This window comes from Scyliorhinus canicula, chromosome 1 (assembly GCF_902713615.1).
Source record: "Scyliorhinus canicula chromosome 1, sScyCan1.1, whole genome shotgun sequence".
In the NCBI taxonomy this organism is placed as follows: domain Eukaryota; kingdom Metazoa; phylum Chordata; class Chondrichthyes; order Carcharhiniformes; family Scyliorhinidae; genus Scyliorhinus; species Scyliorhinus canicula.
In genome coordinates this window covers 121656963-121680026 of record NC_052146.1, presented here as the reverse complement: position 1 = coordinate 121680026, position 23064 = coordinate 121656963, and the positions used below count along the sequence as shown (strand labels likewise).

Genomic DNA, 23064 nt, shown 5'->3' with positions numbered 1-23064 from the left:
AGGCTGTAACAAAGCCAGGAACTGAGTGGCACAGGAAGAACTTGAATTCAATTTTCTTAGGGCAGCACGGTGGCCTAGTGATTAGCACAGCTGCCTCACGGCGCTGAGGTCCCAGGTTCGATCCCGGCTCTGGGTCACTGTCCGTGTGGAGTTTGCACATTCTCCCCGTGTCTGCGTGGGTTTCGCCCCCCACAACCCAAAAATGTGCAGAGTAGGTGGATTGGCCACACTAAATTGCCCCTTAATTGGAAAAAATAATTGGGTAATCTAAATTAAAAAAAAAAAAAATTCAATTTTCTTAGCCGTGGCATCGACTGCATCTCGGTTACCGGGCCAAGGACTGAGATATCTGGAATACTCCATTGTGGCTGAAATTTTTTATCGCACTGCAACAATTATCCTGCACTTGACAGCTAATGTCTCTGTGAGAATCATTTGATCAATTATTGCTGCATGTAACTGTCTAAATATTGTATTGTCAATAAAAAATCTTCAGCAAGTAGGTGTAAGTGCTGCTTAATATCACTGTCAACAACCCTTTCCATCATTTTACTGTAAACTAGTGGTAGACCGATGATGTGGTAATTGGTCAGGTTCCATCTGGCCTGCATTTTGTGAACAGGACATATTTGGACAAGTTTCCATATTGTCAGGGACATTATTTGATCCCAATAGATCAGGGTGGTCGCAGAGTTGAACCTTGGATCACACCCAGTTAGCTGCTGTCAGGAGTTCATCGTGGAGGGGCCATGGCAAAAATCTTGACATTGAGATAGGAAGGGGAAGGGTGGCACAGTGGTTAGCACTGCTGCCTCACGGTGTCGAGGACCCGGGTTCAATCCCAGCCCCAGGTCACTGTCCATGTGGAGTTTATGTGTTCTTCCCGTGCCTGCATGGATCTCACCCCCATAACCCAAAAATGTGCAGGGTAGGTGGATTGGCCACGCTAAATTGCCCCTTCATTGGAAAATGAGAGATAGGAAAAGGAATAATTATCTTCTGATAGATCCAGTGCGATTTAAAATTATATATCTATGCATGTATGCATGTACATGTTAGGATGCAGACAGGATTGAGCTTGACTTTTCCCCAAAATTCCAATAACAGATCATCATTGTGTCTGAGCCCCCTTGTGCAGCCTGTCCATTTGACTAAAATGAAGTGCCAAAGTTAATGACCACAAACCTTGAAGTGGCCATCCAGGTGGTGGAAAGCGTCATAGATAGCAGTTATAGAGATGTGGTCACACCCAAGGTGCAGGCAGACAGATGGGTGATGCTAGAAAGGGCAGGCAGTCAGTGCAGGAATCCCCTGTGGCTGCCCCCTCTCTAGCAGGTATATCATTTTGGATACTGTTGAGGGGGATACCCTATCAGGGGAAAACAACAGCAGCAAGAACAGTGGCACCACAACTGGCTCTGTTGCTCAGCAGGGGAGGGCAAAGTTCAGGGGAGCAATAGGTATAGGGGACTCTACAGTAAGGGGCACAGATAGGCGCTTCTGTGGGAGTGAAAGAGACTCCAGGATGGTGTGTTGCCTCCCTGGTGCCAGGGTCCAGGATGTCTCTGAATGAATACAGGAGATCCTGAAAGGGGAGGGTGAACATTCAGAGATCGTAGTACAGATAGGTACTAACAACATAGGCAGGAAGAGCGACGAGGCCCTGCAGAAGGAGTTCAGGGAGTTAAGCAGTAAGTTAAAAAGCAGGACCTCTAGGGTTGTAATCTCAAAATTACTCCCTGTGCCATGTGCCACTGAGGCTAGAAATAGGAGGATAGTGCAGCTAAACACGTGGCTAAACCAGTAGTGTAGGATGGAGGGTTTCAGATTTCTGGACCATTGGGATCTCTTCCGGGGCAGGTGCGAACTGTACAAGGACGGGTTGCATCTAAACTCGAGGGGCACCAATATCTTCGCTGGGAGGTTTGCGGGTGTCACTCAGCTGGATTTAAACTAGTATGGTAGGGGTTGGGAACCAGAGCGTTAGCTTCGAAGGTGTCATAACTGAAGGGGAAATAGAACAACATCACCCTCAGGCAGAGCAAGAAAGGTGACAAGTGTGAGAAGGGAGATGGTCAATGCAGGACTGAGGGTATTGTACCTTAATGCACACAGTATATGGAACAAGGTAAATGAGCTTGCTGCGCACATTGAAATTGACTGGTATGATGCTGTGGGCATCACAGAGACGTGGCTGCAAGGGGATCAGGGCTGGGATCCAAATATACAAGGATATGTGTCCTATCGAAAGGACAGGCAGATGGGCAAAGGGGGGGGGGGGGGGGTGGTGCATTGTTAGTAGGGAATGAAGTCAAATCGATAGCAAGCAGCGATATAGGATCAGAAAGCATAGAATCTCTGTAGGTAGAGTTGAGGAGTCACAAAGGTAAAAAGACCTTGATGGGAGTTATGTACAGGCGCCCTAGCAGTAGTCAGGATGTGGGGCAGAAAATAAATCAGGAGATAGAGAAAACATGTAAAAAAGGCAATATCACAATAATCATGGAGGACTTCAATGTGCAGGTGGACTAGGAAAATCAGGTTGGTACTGGATCCCAAGAAAAGGAATTTGTGGAATGTTTAAGAGATGGTGTTTTGGAGCAGCTTGTGGTAGAGCCCACTACGGAACAGGCAATTCTGGATTTGGTGATGTGTAATGAGGCAGACTTGGTTAGGGATCTTAAGGTGAAGGAACCCTTAGGGAGCAGTGACCACAATATGATATAATTAGCTTTGACAAAGAGTCATCGGACTCGAAACGTTAGCTATTTTCTCTCCCTACAGATGCTGCCAGACATGCTGCGATTTCCCAGCATTTTCCCTTTTGTTTCAGATTCCAGCATCCGCAGTAATTTGCTTTTATGATAGAATTTACCCTGCAGTTTGAGAGGGAGAAGCTGGAGTCAGAAGTAACAGTATGACAATTAAATAAGGGTAGCTACAAAGACATGAGGGAGGAGCTGGCCAGCGTTGATTGGAAGGGGAGCCGAACAGTGAAGTCAGTGGAACAGCAATGGCAGGGGTTTTGGGGGTTATTCGGGAGGCACAGCAGAAATTCATCCCAAGGAGGAGGAAACATGCTGAGGGGAGGACAAGGCATCCATGGTTGAAGAGGGAAGTCAAGGACAGCATAAAAGCAAAAGAAAAATCATACAAAGTGGCAAGGATTAGTGAGAAGCCAGAGGATTGGGAAGCCTTTAAAAGTGAGCAGAGGACAACTAAAAAAGCAACAAAGAGAGAGAAGATGAAATATGAGTGCAAGCTAGCTTATAATATAAAAGAAGATAGGAAGAGTTTTTTTCAATATATAAAAGGTAAGAGAGACGCAAAACTGGACATTGGACCACTGGAAAACGTGGCTGGAGAAGTAATAATAGGAAACAAAGAAATGGCAGAGGAACTGAATAGTTACTTTGCATCAGTCTTCATGGTGGAAGACACCAGTGGGATGCCAGAGCTTCAGGAGGTGGAGGAGGTGAGTGCAGCGGCCATCACTAAGGAGAAGGTTCTGGGGAAACTGAAAGGTCTGAAGGTGGACAAGTCACCTGGACCGGATGGACTACATCCCAGGGTTCGAAAAGAGATAGCTGAAAAGATTGTGGAGGCATTGGTGGTGATCTTTCAGGAATCACTGGAGGCAGAAAGGGTCCCAAAGGACTGGAAAGTGGTCATTTAATACCTCTGTTTAAGAAGGGAGGGAGGCAGAAGATGGGAAATTATAGGCCGGTTAGCCTGACTTCGGTCATTGGTAAGATTTTAGAGTCCGTTATTAAAGATGAGATCGCGGAGTACTTGGAAGTGCATGGTAAAATAGGACTGAGTCAGCACGACTTTGTCAAAGAGACGTCATGTCTGACAAATCTATTAGAGTTCCTTGAGGAGTTAACAAGGAAGTTAGACAAAGGAAAATCAGTGGACGTGATTTATTTAGATTTCCAGCAGGCCTTTGACAAGGTGCTGTAAAGGAGGATGTTAAATAAGTTAAGAGCCCATGGTGATAAGGGTAAGATCCTGGCATGGATAGAGGAATGGCTGACTGGCAGAAGGCAGAGAGTGGGGATAAAAGGGTATTTTTCAGGATGGCAGCCGGTGACTAGTGGTATACCTCAGGGGTCTGTGCTGGGACCACAACTTTTCACAATATACATTAATGATCTTGAAGAAGGAATTGAGGGCAGTGATAGGTAGCATTGAGGAAGCAAGGGGGCTGCAGAAGGATTTGGACAGGCTGGGAGAGTGGGCAATGAAGTGGCAGATGAAATACATTGTGGAAAAGTGTGAGGTTATGCACTTTGGAAGGAGAAATTTGGGCATTGACTATTTTGTAAATGTAGAAATGCTTAGGAAATCAGAAGCACAAAGGGACTTGGGAGTCCTTGTTCACCATTCTCTTAAGGTTAACATGCAGGTTCAGTGAGCAGTTAGGAAGTCAAATTCAATGTTAGCATTCATGTCAAGAGGGCTAGAATACAAGACCAGGGATGTACTTCTGAGGCTGTATAAGGCTTTGGTGAGACTCTATTTGGAGTATTGTGAGCAGTTTTGGGCCCGTATCTAAAGAAAGATATGCTGGCCTTGGAAAGATCCAGAGGATGTTTACAAGAATGATCCCTGGAATGAACAGCTTGTGTGAGGAACTGTTGAGGACTCTGGGTCTGTACTCGTTGGAGTTTAGAAGGATGAGGGGGGATCTTTTGAAACACAGGATACTACGAGGCCTGGATAGGAAAAACTAGAAGCAGAGGACACAATCTCAGACTAAAGGGACGATCCTTTAAAATAGAGATGAGGAGGAATTTCTTCAACCAGACGGTGGTGAATCTGTGTAACTCTTTGCCGCAGAAGGCTGTTGGAGGCCAAATCACTGAGTGTCTTTAAGACAGAGATAGATAGGTCCTTGATTAATAAGGGGATCAGGAGTTATAGGGGGAAGGCAGGAGAATGGGGATGAGAAAAATATCAGCCATGATTGAATGGCGGAGCAGACTCGATGGGCAGAGTGGCCTAATTCTGCTTCTATGCCTTATGGTCTAAGTGAACTGGAAGGAAACATTGCAATGTCTTTTTTTCCGGTGTGAAGCAATCTCGTAAGGCACCAAGATAGCAGACAGGAAGTCCATGCCCAGAACAAGCCAGAAGTGTACTACCATCCACGTTGGTCAAGGCCACAAAACCAGCAAGCTGGTGCCCGTGACTGAAACATGCCTTATGCATTTACAAATTAGGAGCCCAACAATGCTTGAGGCCTCTAAAACTAGATTGGTTTGTCCTGAAGGAGCCAGTGGCACTGAGCGGAATCAAATTCACGTGCAGTTTGCAGGTGCCCCTTAAAAGGACCAAGGCCCAATCCTGGGCACCTCAGGCCTTCCATTCAGGTGCAGGGCTTATTTCCATTGCCTGCCCAAAGATGGACCAGTTCGAATTTCTGAATCAGTACCTTCAGGAGAGCAGGTAAGAAGACAAATTTCAAATTTCATCTCTTTTTTTTTAAGAGAAAGTCGATTCGAAGTATTCCTGTCCTGAAGCTGAATCTGAGATGCCACAGCTAATAAATACGGCACAAATCCGTTCATTCTTGCATGTGGCTGCTCACAGTTTGAAGCTCTTTTCTCTCAAGGACAGACAGGATTGAAGCAAACTAGCAAACTCTCTCAGGGATTTGTAACCCACTTCTTAACGAGTTTTTAAATAGTTATTTTGTCCATTTATATATGTGTGTGTATATATGTGTGTGTGGCTGTGTGTGTACAAAGCAACTTTTCATCGGTGTCACTGACAATTAATCGGGTCAGTACATATTCTGCAATTTCTTTTGCATTTCCTGGAAATCATTGCTGCAAATAATCTAGCTTTAGTCACGATGTAAGCTGGGCTCTGCCTCATCCCCAGCTCCACCATCTTGCACCACAGTCCCCTGTCAGTATTGCGCTGACTGAATTTGCCACAAAACAGTGAGAAAGCTGACCTAATTACTGTTGTTATACTGGTTGAGGTTTTCCAATAATGTGCTGAAATCATGCAGCAACCTGCAGTTGGTGAAGAATATGTTACTGTATGAAACATCCCACAAACCCCTGGGTAACAGTGGCCATCACAATGACATCATCAAACTCACAGATGTTCTTTTGTTGTCAGGAGAATTTTTCTTTGTAAGATTAATGTCCATAAATTATTTAATTGTAGGTACCAAGGGAGCCTGCTTCTCTCATTTACTGCATCTACTACATCGGTGGGCACCGATGGCGGGCAGCTTTTTGTTTTTTTTGCAGCTCTTTGTTCCTCCGCCGCCCCGCAGGATCAGTCCACGGGGCGGCTGAGGGGCATGACGGCCCGCGCATGCGCAGGTTTGACGCATATGCGTGGTGACGTCATCTGCGCATGCGCGGGTTGGAGCCATCCAATCTGCGCATGCGCGGCTGACGTCATCGTGCGCGTCAGCCACCGTGACCCTTGGCGCGCGGGCTTAGCGACGGTCGCCAAGCCTGCGATGCCGTGCTTCGCGGGGCCGCGCTGCTAGCCCCGACCGGGGGGGGGAAATCGGGTCCCGGGAGGGGGCGCGGAGGCTGCCGTGAAACACGGCCAGTTTCACGGCAGCCTTTACGACTCGCCGCATTTGCGGAGAATCGCGCCCCTTATATTTCCGAAATTTCCTCATCAGCCCCCGGAGTATGAGAAAAATTGAACAGAGGAGTTCACATGACAAGGTTGGACAAGCCTGATCTATACTGTTCACTTCTGTGGTAGTGAGTTCTACATTCTCACCATTCCCAGGGTAAAGAAGTTGTTCTTCTGAATTCTCAATTTGACTTCGTAGTGACTATCGTATATTGCTGACTGATGTGTTATGTACTCTGGGATAACACAGGCTGCAAATGGATGCAGCTTTAACCAGAAGATACTCCAGACCTTGAAGTTAGTTCAATCTGATTTATTGAACCAGTAGCACAGTTAGCACAGATCTCTATGAGTTCAACTCTCTGCTAATCTAAGTGTGGTTACTCTGTCTGACTGAACCAGACTAGTTCTTAGCCACGTGCTGGAGGTGTGATACTATAAATACATCCTGACTCACTCTGTGGATGTTCATCAGTGGAAAGAGGCAGTGTGAGCAACTCGTGCCTTTTAAATGAAAAAAAATGAAAATCGCTTATTGTCACGAGTAGGCTTCAATGAAGTTACTGTGAAAAGCCCCTAGTCGCCACATTCCGGCACCTGTTCGGGGAGACTGGTACGGGAATTGAACCGTGATGCTGGCCTGCTTGGTCTGCTTTAAAAGCCAGCGATTTAGCCCAGTGAGCTAAACCAGCCCCTTTATGGTGAGATACCACCCCTGAGTGTCCTGCCTGCTCATTGGTTATGTCCTGTTCTCTGTGTTCATTAGCTGCCTGTCTGTGCCTGTCTGTATATCATTGTCTGCATGTCTGCATATCATGACATCTCCTTTTTTTAAATGTTTTGTTGGCACATGGGAACATACTTACATGTGGTGGCATTTTTAACATATTTACAAGCGTTGGCATATGTGAACATATTTACATGGGAAGACAGCTGTCTAATGTGAGAAAACAGAACTTGGCAAACAAAATAAATGTTCATAAGTCCAGTCTCTGGGGCTTGCGTCTTATCCTTGTTGACCGCCGGAGAGGTGGTGGTGGGGACGACGGCGCCTTGACAGGCGGGATGGAAGCCTGACCGGTGGCCTCATGGTGCGAGGTATCAGGAGGTGGCAAAGCAACGGATGGAAACTGAGAAGAAAGCGGTTGCGGACAGGAAACTTTGCGCAGTGCCCGTCTGTTTCGTCACACAACAGAACCATCAGCCATACGTACAACATATGTTGGGGCACAGCCTGTCGAACAACGACAGCTGGAGCAGACCAGACACCATCTGGTATCTTGATCCTGACAGTGTCTGCCGGGGATAACACGGGCAAATCGGTGGCATGAGCATCATAGCCCTGCTTTTGCTGGTTTCAGAGCTGCTGCCCCTTCTGCAGCACGGGGAGGTGATCCAGGTTGGGCAAGTGTATGGCTGGAAGTGTCGTCCGCAGCTCCCTGTTCATCAGGAATTGAGCTGGCGACATGCCAGTGGACGTGGGTTTGCCCTGTACGCAAGCAGCGCGTGGTAGATGTCAGAAGCAGAATCCGTGGCCTTGCAGATGAGCTGTTTCACAATGTGCACCCCTTTCTCAACCTTCCCATTGGAATGCGGATAGTGTAGGCTGGAAGTGAGATGTTTGAAATGGTATGACTTGGCAAACATAAACCACTCGTGGCTATTGAAGCACGGGTCATTGCCACTCATGACAGTGAGTGGGATACCATGCCTGGAGAACGTTTTCTTACAGGCCTTGATAACGGTCCGAGATGTGAGGTCTGAGAGCTTTACGGCTTCAGGGTAGTGGGGAAAATAGTCAATAATCAACACGTAGTCACGACCATTCGCACGAAAGAGGTCGATGCCAACCTTGGACCACGGGGAGGTCTCGATTTCATGCTGCTGGAGCGTCTCCTTGCTCTGCACTGGTGGAAGCATTGACAGGTTGCACAGTTGAGGACCATATTCGAGATGTCCTGGCTAATCCCAGGCCAGTAGACAGCCTGCCTGACTCTGCATCTGCACTTCTCGACACCCAGGTGTCCCTCATGGATTTGGCGGAGCACCAAGCTCTGGAGACTGAGTGGAATGACAATGCTGTCCAGCTTGGGGAGGATACCATCAATCACCATCAGATCGTCCTTTACATTGTAAAATTGAGAGCACTGCCCTTTCTGCCAGCCATTTGCAAGGTGGTGCATGACACGCTGCAAGAGGGGGGTCTTTGGCTGTCTCCTCACGGATACGAACGACCTTCTCATCAGACGCTGGGAGGGTGCTTGCACATAGCTGCACCTGTGATTCAATCTGCTGGATGATTTCCAGCGGTTCACTAGGAAGTTGATGGAGCGGGACAATGGATCAGCGATGATGAGCTCCTTGCCAGGCGTGTACACGAAGTCAAAGTCATACCTTCTGAGTTTGAGGAGGATGCGCTGCAACCGAGGCGTCATGTCGTTCAGGTCCTTGGGGATAATGTGGACCAAAGGCCTATGATCCGTCTCCACAGTGATTGTCGGCCGTAGACATAGTCGTAAAACTTGAGAATGCCAGTGAGAAGACCAGGCATTCCTTCTCTATTTGTGCATACCTTGTTTCGGTGGGCATCATGGCCCTCGATGCGTAGGCTACCGGTGCCGGGATGAAGTGTCATCACGTTGACACAGCACCGCACCGATGCCATCCTGGCTCGCATCTGTTGAGATCTTTGTCTCCCTGTCTGGTTCAAAAAGTCTCAAGACGGGTGCAGTGATGAGCTTGGCTTTCAGCTCTAACCACTCTCGATGTGCTGCCTTCCACTCAAAGGCAGTGGACTTTTTCACCAGGTGTCGTAGGGCCGTGGTGTGTGAGGCCAGGTTTGGGATGAACTTGCCAATAAAATTGACCATGCCCAGGAAGCGCAACACGGCCTTCTTGTCTTCAGGGACCTTCATGGCTTCGATGGCCTTAACCTTGTCTGTGTCCGGGTGCACGCCCTGCTGAGAGATCTGGTCACCTAGGAACTTGAGTGTCGACATGCCAAAGCAACATTTGGACCTGTTCAGCTTCAGGCCATTGGCATGGACACGGCGGAATACCTGCTGGAGACGGGAAACATGCTCTTCAGGGGTCGTGAATCATTTGATGTCGTCCACATACACACGAACCCCTTCAATGCCCTCCATCATCTGTTCCATGATACGATGGAAGATCTCCGATGCTGAGGCAATACCAAACGGCATACGATTGTAGCAGTACCTGCCAAACGGTGTGTTAAAGGTGCAGAGCCTTCTGCTAGTCTCATCCAGCTGGATTTGCCAAAATCCCTGTGACGCATCTAACTTGGTGAAAAAGCGTGCGTGTGCCATCTCACTGGTGAGTTCCTCCCGCTTTGGGATGGCGTAGTGTTCACGCATTATATTCTTATTGAGGTCCTTGGGATCAATGCAGATGCTAGGTCTCCCGAAGGCTTTCTAACATATACCATCGACCTGACCCAGTCAGTCGCTTCGGTTACCTTGGAAATTATGCCCTGTTGCTGAAGATCCTTGAGTTGTGCCTTCAGGCACTCCCTCAGCGGAGCCGGGACCCAGCGTGGTGCGTGGACCACTGGCTTGGCATCAGGTCATAGCAGAATCTTGTATTGATATGGCAGCGTGCCCATCCCATCGAACACATCCGGGTACTGAGCGAGGATGTCGTCAATGCCGGCCTGAAGATCCACATTGGAGGATGTTGTGTAAACCCGCAGCACAAGGTTCAGCTCCTTGCAGGCATGCGTGCCAAGTAGGGATGCCCTGTCTGGCTTGACAATTTCAAAACGTAACCGTGCATAGGTGCTCTGGTTGGAGACAAGTAGATGGCAGGATCCCAGTGCCGTGATGGCATTTCCATTGTAGTCCAGGAGCCTGCAGGCTGCTGGAAGGACCTTGGGGGGCTTCTTGATGTGTTTGAAATCTGCCTGCGAGAGGAGGTTGGCAGAAGCACCTGTGTCCAGCTTAAACTGGATGGAGCAGTGGTCGACCTGCATCACCGCACGCCATTCGTCCGCAGAATCCACAGTGAGGATGGATTGAATTTGTGATGAGTTGGATGTGGCATATTCACATTTGGTAATGATTCCCACACAGTAGGCGGAGTCCAGGCATTCTTCCTCTGGATCCGTTGTGCTGCCAGGATCAGGGGCTAAATTCTCCCCTACCCAGCGGGGCAGGGGTTCCCGGCGTAGTGGAGTAGCGCCAACCACTCCGGCGTCAGGCCTCCCCAAAGGTGCGGAATTCTCGCACCTTTAGGGGCTAGGCATTTTAACATTTTTCAGAGGGATTTCCTACCGGTTTCCCACCTGCCCCAAGCACTCCGCAATTTTAAACTGGATTGGGCAAGATGTAGTTCAGCCTCAATTGGTTCCTTGGAAGTTCAATATTGACCACTTAAGGGCCATTTTCAGGCTGATGGGAGGATTTCATGTGTGGCTGAAAACCCCCCATAAATTAACCCCGTTCAGATCTCAGGCAGCAAGGTGGGGGAGCTGCCTCCTTTTAACATTGGCCCTCACCCCGGCACCCCCCACTCCCCCACCCAACGGTCTAATTCCGCTCACCCAGCCTCTCCACTGACACCCCAAATCCTCCCCCCCATCCTGAGATCGTCAAATCCTACCTGGTCCTGGGCTCCCAGGACTTAGAGTCTGGGGACTGCTTGCACTCCCAGAGCCATTCACTGCAGCATCTGGAGTTGTGAGGATGAGAGAACTGCTGGGAAATCAGATCGATCGGCAGCTCTCAGAGGCCAGATTTCCTCACGACCGAAGGTGGAGTTCCTGTCTCCATCCAATTTATGCTCTGCTATCCAAAATATCCTGGCCATTCTCACTATGGCTACTCTACCAAATCTTTCCATAATCTCAAAGACTAAGTTTAGGTCATGCAACCCTTACGAGACCCACAGGGACACCCCAATCGATCTCCCCATGGGACACATGGAATAGAAGCTCCACCATTAGTGGGCGGAGGCCCATCAGCTGGGGCTCATAGAAATCACCTCATAAACACTGAGCTGGACAGGGACCACGTGAACAGTAATCCCAATTGGGACTATGGAACTGTAAACCCCGTTGCGGACTTTACTTTTGTTGTCAAATTAAATTTCTTTTGGATTTACCATCTCAGGCTTCCTGAGCTTTTATAGGTCACTCCTCAGCCTTCTTTAATCACGAGAAAAGAGATGCAGTCTGTTCGTACAAAAGCAAAATGCTGTAAATACTTGAAATCTGAAATAAAAATAGAAAGTACTGGAAACATTCTTCCGGCAGCATCTGCGGGGAAAGAGAGACAGAGTTAACATTTCAGGTCTGTGACCTAGTCAGAACTCTGGATTATATCCCATCTACTTTCTTGTACAAAACCTCTTTGTACATATAGATTTTGCGCATCCATAACATGTTTCTAATGTAGAATGATTTTTCATAAAGTAGGGTTCACCACAGATTATCCTATGTGCTGTACAATTTCTGCAGCTTTGCATAACTACTGCGCTCTTATTTGTAAATATTTTAGGTCGACTGTGATCACTACTGGCATGGATCTGAATGGCCATAAATTAGGAGAGGGGAATGCGCACCGAGAACTGGGTGTTCCTTGTACACCAGTCAGTGAAGGTAAGCATGCATGTACAGCAGGCAGTAAAAAAGGCAAATGGTATGGGCAGCACTGTAGCACAGTGGTTCGCACTGTTGCTTCACAGCGCCAGGCACCCAGGTTCGATTCCCGGCTTGGGTCACCGTCTGTTCTCCCTATGTCTGCCTGGGTTTCCTCCAGATGTTCTGGTTTCCTCCCACAAGTCCCGAAAGATGTGCTTGTTAGGTGAATTGAACATTCTGAATTCTCCCTCAGTGTACCCAAACAGGCGCCGGAATGTGTGGTGACGAGAGGATTTTCACAGTAACTTCATTGCAGTATTATGTAAGCCTACTTGTGACACTAATAAAGATTATTATTATTATTTGACGTCAAAGCTGAAAGGAAAAAGAAAGAATACAACAATGACAGCAACATTTTATATTAAATAATGCCTCTGGCAAAGCAAAAATGCTCCATGCTACAAGAAAGACATTTAGACATAGAGCATGTATTAGAGAAGCATGAGGGGTGACAAAAGACACCGTCAAAGAGTCAGGATTTCAGGATGATTTTGAAGACAAAGCTATGTACTGCTTCCCTCATCATGCAGTTATTGTCCCCTTTATACCACCAGTCACCTGGAGATGTTTTTAGCTGTGGCGCTCCACCAGACCCTGTACAATTATACTTTGCCTCAATCTTTTCTCTTTCTTGTACCTCAGTCAAAAAAGCTGATTGATTTCAATAACATGTGCAGTGATCTCTATATGTGCATGTACGTAAGGGGTTAATGTGTAATCAGTAGCACCACATGATCACTAGAGGGCTGGACCAACAGGGGTATAAAAGGCAACCACATAGGGTCTCGCGCTCTCTCGGGGGTGCATTGTGACCAGTGCAATAGCAGAGTAGTTCAGATGGCTAGCGGAGTTACGTATAGTTACTGTAGTTAGATCTTGTTAATCTTATCACTCGTATCAAAGTTAAAGTAAAGAACTCATGTAATTATTGTTATAGTTATTCAATAAACCTTTTATTACTACTGGATGAGTTTGAGTCTTCTTCATCGAGATTTAGAAGACCTCTTCATTAGCCAAGGATTGAGTAGCACATGTTACCTACCACACAGGTAGCAAAACATGGTACCAGGCGTGTTGGCTATAACAGAACTAGTTAGATTAGGTTAGACAAAAAGAGAAGAAAATTCAGACCGGATATTCGACTGTGGAAGACTTTGCAGCAAATGGATCCTCGATGACTAACTATGGGACTCATTGGACCTCTACAGCAGCTGGAAACAACCGGTAATGTAAGTTATAACTAGAAAAGATTTGAACAGATATTCCAAGTATTTATCGCAGCTAATGATTTAAGCAAGATCTCTGACGCAACAAAAATTGCTCTACTACTCTCAACAGGAGGGCATGAAGCTAGAGAAATCTATAATTGTTTTAATTACTTAGAAGGTGAAGACAACACCAAAATAGAAGTAATACTCAAAAAATTTGATGAACACTGTAAGAGTCAGTCTGGAGAGATGCTGGAAAGATTTAACTCTTGTCATAAATTCCAGAGAAACGGAGGGCCCATCGCTGATTTTAATCACAAATCTCAAGTTAATGGCACAAGGCTGTGATTATGCTGATTTCAGAGACACTATAATAATGGATCAATTCATTTCTGGTCTACCTGACAAAAATTTGAAGGAAGAACTTTCACACGATAAGTATCTAACTCTAGAAATCACTATACAACAATGCCTTGCTTACGAGCAAAAGCAAAATCAATAGTTTGAGTCTTTACAAAGGCAGAATCATTATCTAGAAAACAAAATCTGTAAAAATGGCGCAAATACTCACTATGAGGCAGAGGCAGAATCTCACTCGATGCAACAGCACTTTTTGATTGGCAGCCATCTTGAGCGAGAGTGTTCTGGCCAGCACGTACATGCGCACTACCCGACAAGACGCAAACCGGTGAAACAGTGTTCTGCGCATGCGCAAGAAGCAGCCCATGCACAGTTGCGAAAAGAGCGCACAGAAAGGAAACTCGGATTGTACATTCGCAATCGAATGTACGCTCACCTAAAAGGGAAATGCACGAAAATGAACAAAAAGACATTTAAAGCTGCAAAACCAAATTTCCTTCCATCAAAAGACAGAACAATTCCCGAACTTACACCAGCAGTTAAAAATAATCCCCGCAACATCCTGCCACAAGCAGTTTGCACCACCCAAAGAGGAGAGCACAGTGATTTGTTTGTTGAAGAATACTACTCAGAAGATGATTTATTCATTGGACATAGAAAGAACAATGACAAATCCGAAACAAACAGAGATGATTTGTTCATTGAAGACTACTACTCAGACATGGATGAGTTATTTGGAATTGATGATTATTGCATCAGCAACACGGTCGAAACGCTCAATATGACTCTTCTCATGGTAGATGAATCCAATACCATGATGCCATGGCAGATACATTGGATGACAGCAATACCCAAGAAGAAGACGACACCACACAGAGAGCACAGATCGACTTTGCAGGGAGAACACCACACGGCTCCACAGGGAGAGCGATAACAGACTCCACACAGAGCGTGATGACAGACTCCACAGAGAGAGCAATGAAAAACTCCACAGAGAGAGCGATGAAGGGCTTCAAAGAGCGAGTGATGAAAGACTCCACAGAGAGAGCAATGAAAGACTCCACAGAGCGAGTGATGAAAGACTCAGCAGAGAGAGCGATGACAGACTTCACAGAGAGAACGATGAAAGACTCCACACAGAGAGCGAAGAAGGGCTCCTCAGAGAAAGCGGTGAAAGATTCCACAAAGGGAGCGATGAAAGATTCCACAGAGAGAGCGATGCAAGTCTCCACAGACAACTCGGTGGCAGCCTCAAAAATGGAAGCAAGCAAACACTCCATAGCAAACGCCATGCATGAATAAGACTATGAAAGTCTACCAAGCTCATGTGAACAACAAAAATACTATGACAGCTTATCTGAGCCACCAGAACACAGCTCATTTAACCAACAATAAGACAGTCTACCGAGCTCATTTGAGCCTCCAGAAGAAGACTATGAAAGTCTATCCAGCTCATTTAACCAACAAGAAGACACTGAATGTCTACCCACTGTATGTGAGACAAGTGACGAAGAAATCACAACTCCCATACAGGATGTGCAGGATGAGAGTGAGACAGACAGATCTCAGCTCGTCTGCACAGAAGCACTCAACAATCAGAGGAGGGCTACTCATGAGCCCAGAGAGACCACGTCAATTGAAATCTTGAAGATTTTGACTCCAGAAGAGGAGCACCACGACCTACAACAAAATGAAATCGTGAAGATTTTGACTCCAGAAGAGGAGCACCAAGACCCACAAGAGAATGAAATCTTGAAGATTTTGACTCCAGAAGAGGAGCACGAAGACCAACAAGAAAATTAAATTGTGAAAATTTTAACTCCAGAAGACGAGCACCAAGAAACCAAAGGTGATTCAAATGAACCGGAAATAACTCCAGAAGAGGAGAACAAAGAAATCAATGATGATTCAAGTGAACCTGAAATGGCTCTAGAAGAGGAGTACCAAGTAAGCAAAGAAGAGGAATCAAATCCACCACAAATGACTGATGTCACCAACATCAATGCAACATCAGATCATTCTCACAATTCTCAAGAAGTAACGTTCAATGTAACAGATACCACAATGGACACTGACACTAATAACTGTGACAATTACTCAAATCATCCACACGGAACACTCATTGAGTGCAACAAGAACAACAAACACCGCAAGACGCACAGCAGAAACAAGAACAACAACAGCAACAACAAAAACAACATGAAGCGCAACAAGAACAGCAAAGACAACAAGAAGCATAACAGAAACAACAAGCATGACAAGAAAAATGACAAGAACAGCAACGAAAACAACAAAAATAGAAACAACAAGCACAACAAGAAAAACAACGAGAACAGTGAAAACAACAAAAACAGAAACAACAAGCATGACAAAAACAACAACAAGAATGACAACAACAAGAACGACAATGAAAACAACAAACAAAGAAATGACAGAAACAACAACAATGAAACAACGACCTGGATAACATGGTGCAACTCAGCACATGAAGGACAATGCCACAGCACACTGCAAAACAATGACAAGACTACAAACATGCCAAGGCATGACAAAGCATCTCACAAATTCACATCTGCTCCAGAACAAGCAAGCATGCCAGCTTTCAAGGCAGATGACACACTAGATCAATACCGCAAGCACAGGAAAAAATTCAGGTCAGACAATGGTGTAACACAGAATCGCTACCACAAGTATAGACAAAAAAAAGAAAGTCTAAATCAGACAACAAAGTGATTCGACCATTCGAACATCTCATGATGACTTGATGTCACTTAAACACAAGAACACTGACAACGTTCACAAATAACAACATCAACATCACTACTTCAACAACAGAAGACGAAAGCAACTCAACCAAATAAATTTGTGACGTTTGGACTTACAAATTTTTAAAAAATTAAGATTGGACTTATGGGGGTGGATAAAGGAGCCAGAAGCCGAATGGGTACGCGCGGAGGTGGCCTCCTGCAGGGGGACCTCCCTCATGGCCCTCACCACGGTGGCACTCCCATCCCCACCCAAAAAACACTCCAGCAGACCAGTGGTAATAGCCACCCTCAAGTCCTGGAACCAACTATGGCAGCAATTTGGCCTGACCAAAATGTTGGGTAAAGCTCCCATCTGCAACAACCATAGGTTCACGCCAGCGCTGACTGATGCCACCTTCAAAAGGTGGGGACAGGACAGAGGGACACTGACAGTCAGGGACCTACACACAGACGGCGGGATTGCAACACTGGGCGAACTGACAGAGAAATTCCAGCTAACCAGGGGGAACGAGCTAAGGTACCTGCAACTAAAAAACTTCCTACGAAAAGAGACAAGGACATACCCACAGCCACCACAATAGGCATTACTGGAAGAGTTACTGGACGCAAGCATACTAGATAAAGGAAACTATAGCGACATGTATGACCGAAAGGTAGAAGGTGCCGCCACCGTACTCGACGCAACAAGAATGAAGTGGGAGGAGGACCTCGGGATTGAAATAGGGTGGGGACTTTGGAGAAAAGCACTGCATAGGGTCAACTCCACCTCCACGTGCGCAAGGTTCAGCCTGACGCAACTAAAAGTGGTACATAGAGCCCATTAACAAGAACCCGTATGAGTAGGTTCTTCCCGGAGGTGGAGGACAGATGTGAACGGTGCCAAGGAGGCCCGGCCAACCACGTGTTCTGGTCTTGTCCCAGACTTGTGGAGTACTGGACAGCCTTCTTTGAGACAATGTCCAAAGTGGTGGGGGTGAGGGTGGAGCCATGCCCGAAAGTGGCAGTCGTCGGGGTTTCAGACCAGCCAGATCTATTCTGGGGAGGAGGGCGGATGCCCTTGCCTTTGCCTCCCTGATCACCCGCCGTAGAATCCTGTTTGGCTGGCGGTCAGCAGCACCACCCAGAGCTGCAGACTGGCTGTCCGACCTCTCGGAATCTCTCCAAATGGAGAAAATCAAATTCGCCTTCCGAGGGTCAGACGACGACTTCCACAGAACGTGGGAGTCATTCACCCAATTGTTCCTCGACCTTTTTGTGGCCAACAAACAAGCAGAAGAATAGCCAGGTAGCCAAGAATCAGGGGAAAGTAGCCAAAGCATGAGAGGGAGAGATAGACCGGGAGAGGAGGGGGACAGCTAAATCTAAGAGGAAGGAAAGACAAACCACGGGGGGGGGGGGGGGGGGGGGGGGGGGGCAGAAGCGGGGAGAGGGAGGGGTAGAGGGAAGAGACAGGGAACAATAGTGGAGAGCCAGGGAGGGTGAGGGGGGAGGCAAGGAAATGTTAACAAACTTGGCATCCACAGGAACAGAGAAAACGGGGAAGACAGGAGTGCCGCAGACGACAATGGCACAAACTCCGTCCGGGAGAAGCAAGGGACAACACCATGAACAGGTGCCTACTTATGTGTGTAAATAATTTTGCCAAGTGTACAGAGCTGCGGCTGTTGAGCGGGGGCATAATACCGTCCGTTGACTTCTCGTGGAAAATTAAAAAGTAAGCAGCAGCAGCGATCCATGGGGGGGGGGGGGGGTTAGTGCTCCAGTGGGAGGGTGTGGGAAGACTGAGGCGTGTGGGGTAACATCTAGTTAATTGGTATTGTATATTCTATTTCTGCACTATGTTAATGTTCACTCTATTTTGCTGTGTTAGGATTATTACTATTTATTATGAAAAATTTTGCAAAACTTTAATGAAAATATTTTTTTAAAAAGAAAGATTGGACTCATAAATATTACTTTGTATAATCATCAAGATCATCACAACTTGTACATAACATCATTTGTCTACCTATTTCATGCAAGCAAAAAAACTTTAGAGACTAAATGTATTCACATTTGACAGACTAACACATTGATTTTATGTAATGCATTTGCAAACTGCATCCATTATGTTTGTTCAATTTTCTATACAACATACAGAAAATATGTAACATGAAAAACAGGGGGATGTAGTGATCTCTATATGTGCATGTACACAAGGGGTTAATGTGTAATCAGTAGCACCACATGATTACTAGAGGGCCGGACCAACAGGGGTATAAAAGGCAACCACATTGGGTCTCGGGCTCTCTCAGGGGTGCACTGTGACCAGGGCAATAGCAGAGTAGTTCAGATGGCTAGTGGAGTTACATATAGTTACTGTAGTTAGATCTTGTTAATCTTATCACTAGTATCAAAGTTAAAGTAAAGAACTCATGCAATTATTGTTATAGTTACTCACTAAACCTTTTGTTACTACTGGATGAGTTTGAGTCTTCTTCATCGAGATTCAGAAGACCTCTTCATTAGCCAAGGATTGAGTAGCAGATGTTACCTACCACACATGTAACAAAACAATGTGCTTGCTATTACTTGATCCACATTCTGGTGTTCAATGAGGTGTGCAAACTTGTCTTGCCTTGCCTGGGAATTTACTTCTTATTAGTATCAATAACAAACATCCAATGACTACAGTTTCTTTCTGTTGATTTTTAACGTGAAGCTGTTCATTTTGTCTGTGACCAGTAAGTAGTCACAAGAAATACCTACACAGTTTGAATAGCTCTATACATGGACCTCTGTTGAGAATTGAAATAGTCACAAAGACAAAATCTTGTATCCCCACACTCCTGCAGCAAGAGATGTTCTTCTCATAATTGCACTTGGGCAGAATAGATGTTGCTTTACTCTGTTTAACCTAGTTTGTACCTGAGGGCTGTTTAGCACAGGGCTAAATCGCTGGCTTTGAAAGCAGGCCAAGGCAGGCTAGCAGCACGGTTCAATTCCCGTACCAGCCTCCCCGAACAGGCACCGGAATGTGGCGACTAGGAGCTTTTCACAGTAACTTCATTTGAAGCCTACTTGTGACAATAAGCGATTTTCATTTTCATTTCATTTCATACCTTGGAAAACTTGAAGCTCATGCACACACGACTGAAATGGAAAGTGCCTCATCACCATAACTAACAAGCTCTCACCTTGATGAGCATAAATTCACACTACATGTCAAGAAAAACAGAGTTGTTGTAACATCCTGTTGCTATAGCTACACTTATTACATTATAGGATTCCAAATCTCTGCAGTTCTTATTATCAAAATTGACTCATAATGGTTAAAGTCTGTCAATATATAACATTCACAGCATAGAAAGAAACAAGGGCTGTTTTTAGCTCAGTGGGCTAAACAGCTGGTTTGCGATGCAGAACAAGGCCAGCGTGGGTTCAATTCCCGTACTAGCTTACCCGAACAGGCACCGAAATGTGGCGATTAGGAGCTTTTCACAGTAACTTCATACTTGTGACAATAAAAGATTATTATTATTAACTAGTCAGCCCAACCATGCAGATATTTCACTCCACATGCACCTCCTCCCACCTTACTTCATCTAACACTCTCATCATAATCTTCAATTCTTTTCTCCCTCATGTACTTACCTTGCTCCCCATACAATTCATTCGCCTAGGCTTTCTTTGAACTGATTTATATTGCTGCTGCACCTGTAGAAAAGTGTTGCATTTGCTGGTGGGTTCCATAGAGAGGTTGTAAGACCGTAAGAGAAAGGAGCAGGAATAGACCACATAGCCCATTGACCCTGCTCCACCAATCAACATGGGCTTTTACATCACTTTCCCGCTTGCTCCCCATATCCCTTGATCCCCTAAAATATCAAAAATCTCTCCTAGGAACATACAAATTAGGAGCAGGAGTAGACTACTTGGCCCCTCAAGCCTGCCCAGCTATTCAATAAGGTCATGGCTGATCTGATTATAATCTCAACCCACATTTCTGACTACCTCCGATAGCTTTTCACCTCTACCTATCTTTGCCTCAATCAAAGACTTATTCAAAGACTCTGCTTCCACTGCCTTTTGAGAAAGAGTTCCAAAGACTCACAACCCTCTGAGAGAAAACATGTCTCCTAATTTCGGTCTTCAATGAGCCACCCCTTATTTTTAAACAATGAGCCCGAATTCTGTATTCTCCAACAAGAGGTAACACCCTTTCCACATCCACCCTGTTAATACCCCTCAGGATTTTAAAGGTTTCAATCAGGTTACCTTTTGCTCTTCTACAATCTAGTCGTTACAAACCTATCCTTATAAGAAAACCCACCCATTCCTGGTTTTAGTCTAGCAAACCTTCTGTCAACTGCTTCTAATACATTTCCATCTTTCCTTAAATAAGGAGACCGATACAGTACACAATGCTCCAGATGTGGTCTCAATGTCCTGTACAACTAAAACATTAAATTCTTACTTTTGTAATCAATTTCCCCTTGAAATAAATGATAACATTCTATTAGCTTTCCTAATAACTTGCTGTACCTGTATATAGCTTTAGTGATTCATGCATTATAACACCCAAATCCCTCTGCATCTCAGGACTTTGCAATCTCTCACCATTTAGATAATAAGCTTATTTTGTATTTTCCTGCCGAAGTGGACAATTTCACATTTTCCCACATTATATTCCATTTCCCAGAGGTTATGCCCACTCATTTAACCTATCTACCTCCCTTTGTGGCATCCTTACTTAATCTTCACAATTGACTTTCCTACCTATCTTTGTGTTGTCAAATTTAACCATACCTGGTCGTATCCCGGCTCTGAGTCACTGTCCATGTGGAGTTTGCACATTCTCCCCATGTTTGCGTGAGTTTCACCCCCACAACCCAAAGATGTGCAGGGTAAGTGAATTGGCCACTCTAAATTGCCCCTTAATTTGAAAAAAAATGAATTGGGTACTCTAAATTTATTTATTTTTTTATTTAACCATACCTTCAGTCCCTTCATCCAAATAATTTATATAAATTGTTAAAAGGTTGAGGCACCAGCACTAATCCTTGTGGCACCATTCATCGCATCTGCCAACCAGAAAAAGACCCATTTATGCTTACTCTCTGCTCATGTTGGCTAGCCAATCTTCTATCCAGGCCAATATGTTATCCCCTACACCATGAGCTTTTATTTTCCACAATGACCTTTGCTGTGGCACCTTATCAAATTCCTTCTGGGAATCTAAGTACGGCACATCCACCAGTTCTCCATTATCCATATCACATATTATTCCTTCAAAGAACTCCAATAAATTGGTTAAACATTATTTCCCTTTCACAAAACCATGTTGACTCTGCTTGATTACCTTGAATCTTTCCAAGTGCCTGTGCTATAACATCTTTAATAAAGGCTTCTAACAATTTTCCTGTAACACATCTTATACGAACTGGCCTAGTTTCCTGTTTCCTGTCTCCCTCCTTTTTGAATAAATGTTTGCTATCTTCCAATCTAATAACACCTTCCCCAAATTTAGGAAGTTTTGGAAAATTGAAACCAAGGCATCACATGTCTCATTAGTCATTTCTTTTAAGACCTTAGGGTGAAGTCCATCTGAACAATGGAATTTGTCAGCCTGCAGACCCAGCAATTTTCTCAATGCCACTTCCCTGGTGATTGTTATATCCCTGAGTTCCTACCTCCCTTCCATTTACTAAATTACAGCAATTTCTGTGATCTTACTTGAGTCCTTCATAGTGAAAACAGATGCAAAATAGCCCTACTTTACATTACCAATTCTCCAGATGCACTTTCCATAGGACCATGCTCACATTGTTAACTATTTCTTTTATATATCTATAGAAACTCTTACTGTCAGTCATTATATTACTGGCTAGCTTTCTACCATACTCTAGTTTTTCCATCCTTATCAATTTTTTTTATCATTCTTTAATGTTCTTTATATTCTTGAAATGAAAATCGCTTATTGTCACGAGTAGGCTTCAATGAAGTTACTGTGAAAAGCCCCTAGTTGCCACATTCCGGCGCCTGTCTGGGGAGGCTGGTATGGGAATCGAACCGTGCTGCTGGCCTGCTTGGTCTGCTTTAAAAGCCAGCGATTTAGCCGAGTGAGCTAAACCAGCCCCTTCTTCCCAATCTTCTGACCTGCCACTTGCCTTTACTCAATTATATGCTTTTTCTTTAAGTTTAATACTATCTTTTTTACTTAACCACAGATAATGGGCTCTCCCCTTGGAACTTTTCTTATTGGAATGTGTCTGTTCTGTGTATTCTGAAATATCCCTTCAAATGTCTTTCACTGATCCTCTGTTGATCTATCCCTTAAGCATTTTTAAAAATATTTTTAAAAATAAATTTAGAGTACCCAGTCATCTTTATTATTTTCTTTTTCCAATTAAGGGCAATTTTCACGACCAATCCACCTACCCTGCACATCTTTGGGTTGTGAGGATGAAACCCA

The 23064-nt window shown here is 45.2% G+C and overlaps 1 long non-coding RNA gene across 1 annotated transcript in view; it reads right to left on the bottom strand.

Annotated features, from left to right (window-relative positions):
* Positions 1-19793, bottom strand: part of LOC119977576 — a 66329-nt gene extending 46536 nt beyond the window's left edge. The window contains exon 1 of the long non-coding RNA XR_005463227.1: positions 19712-19793. This is a non-coding gene — a long non-coding RNA (uncharacterized LOC119977576). The remainder of the gene's footprint in view (positions 1-19711) is intronic.
* Positions 19794-23064: the final 3271 nt, after the last annotated feature.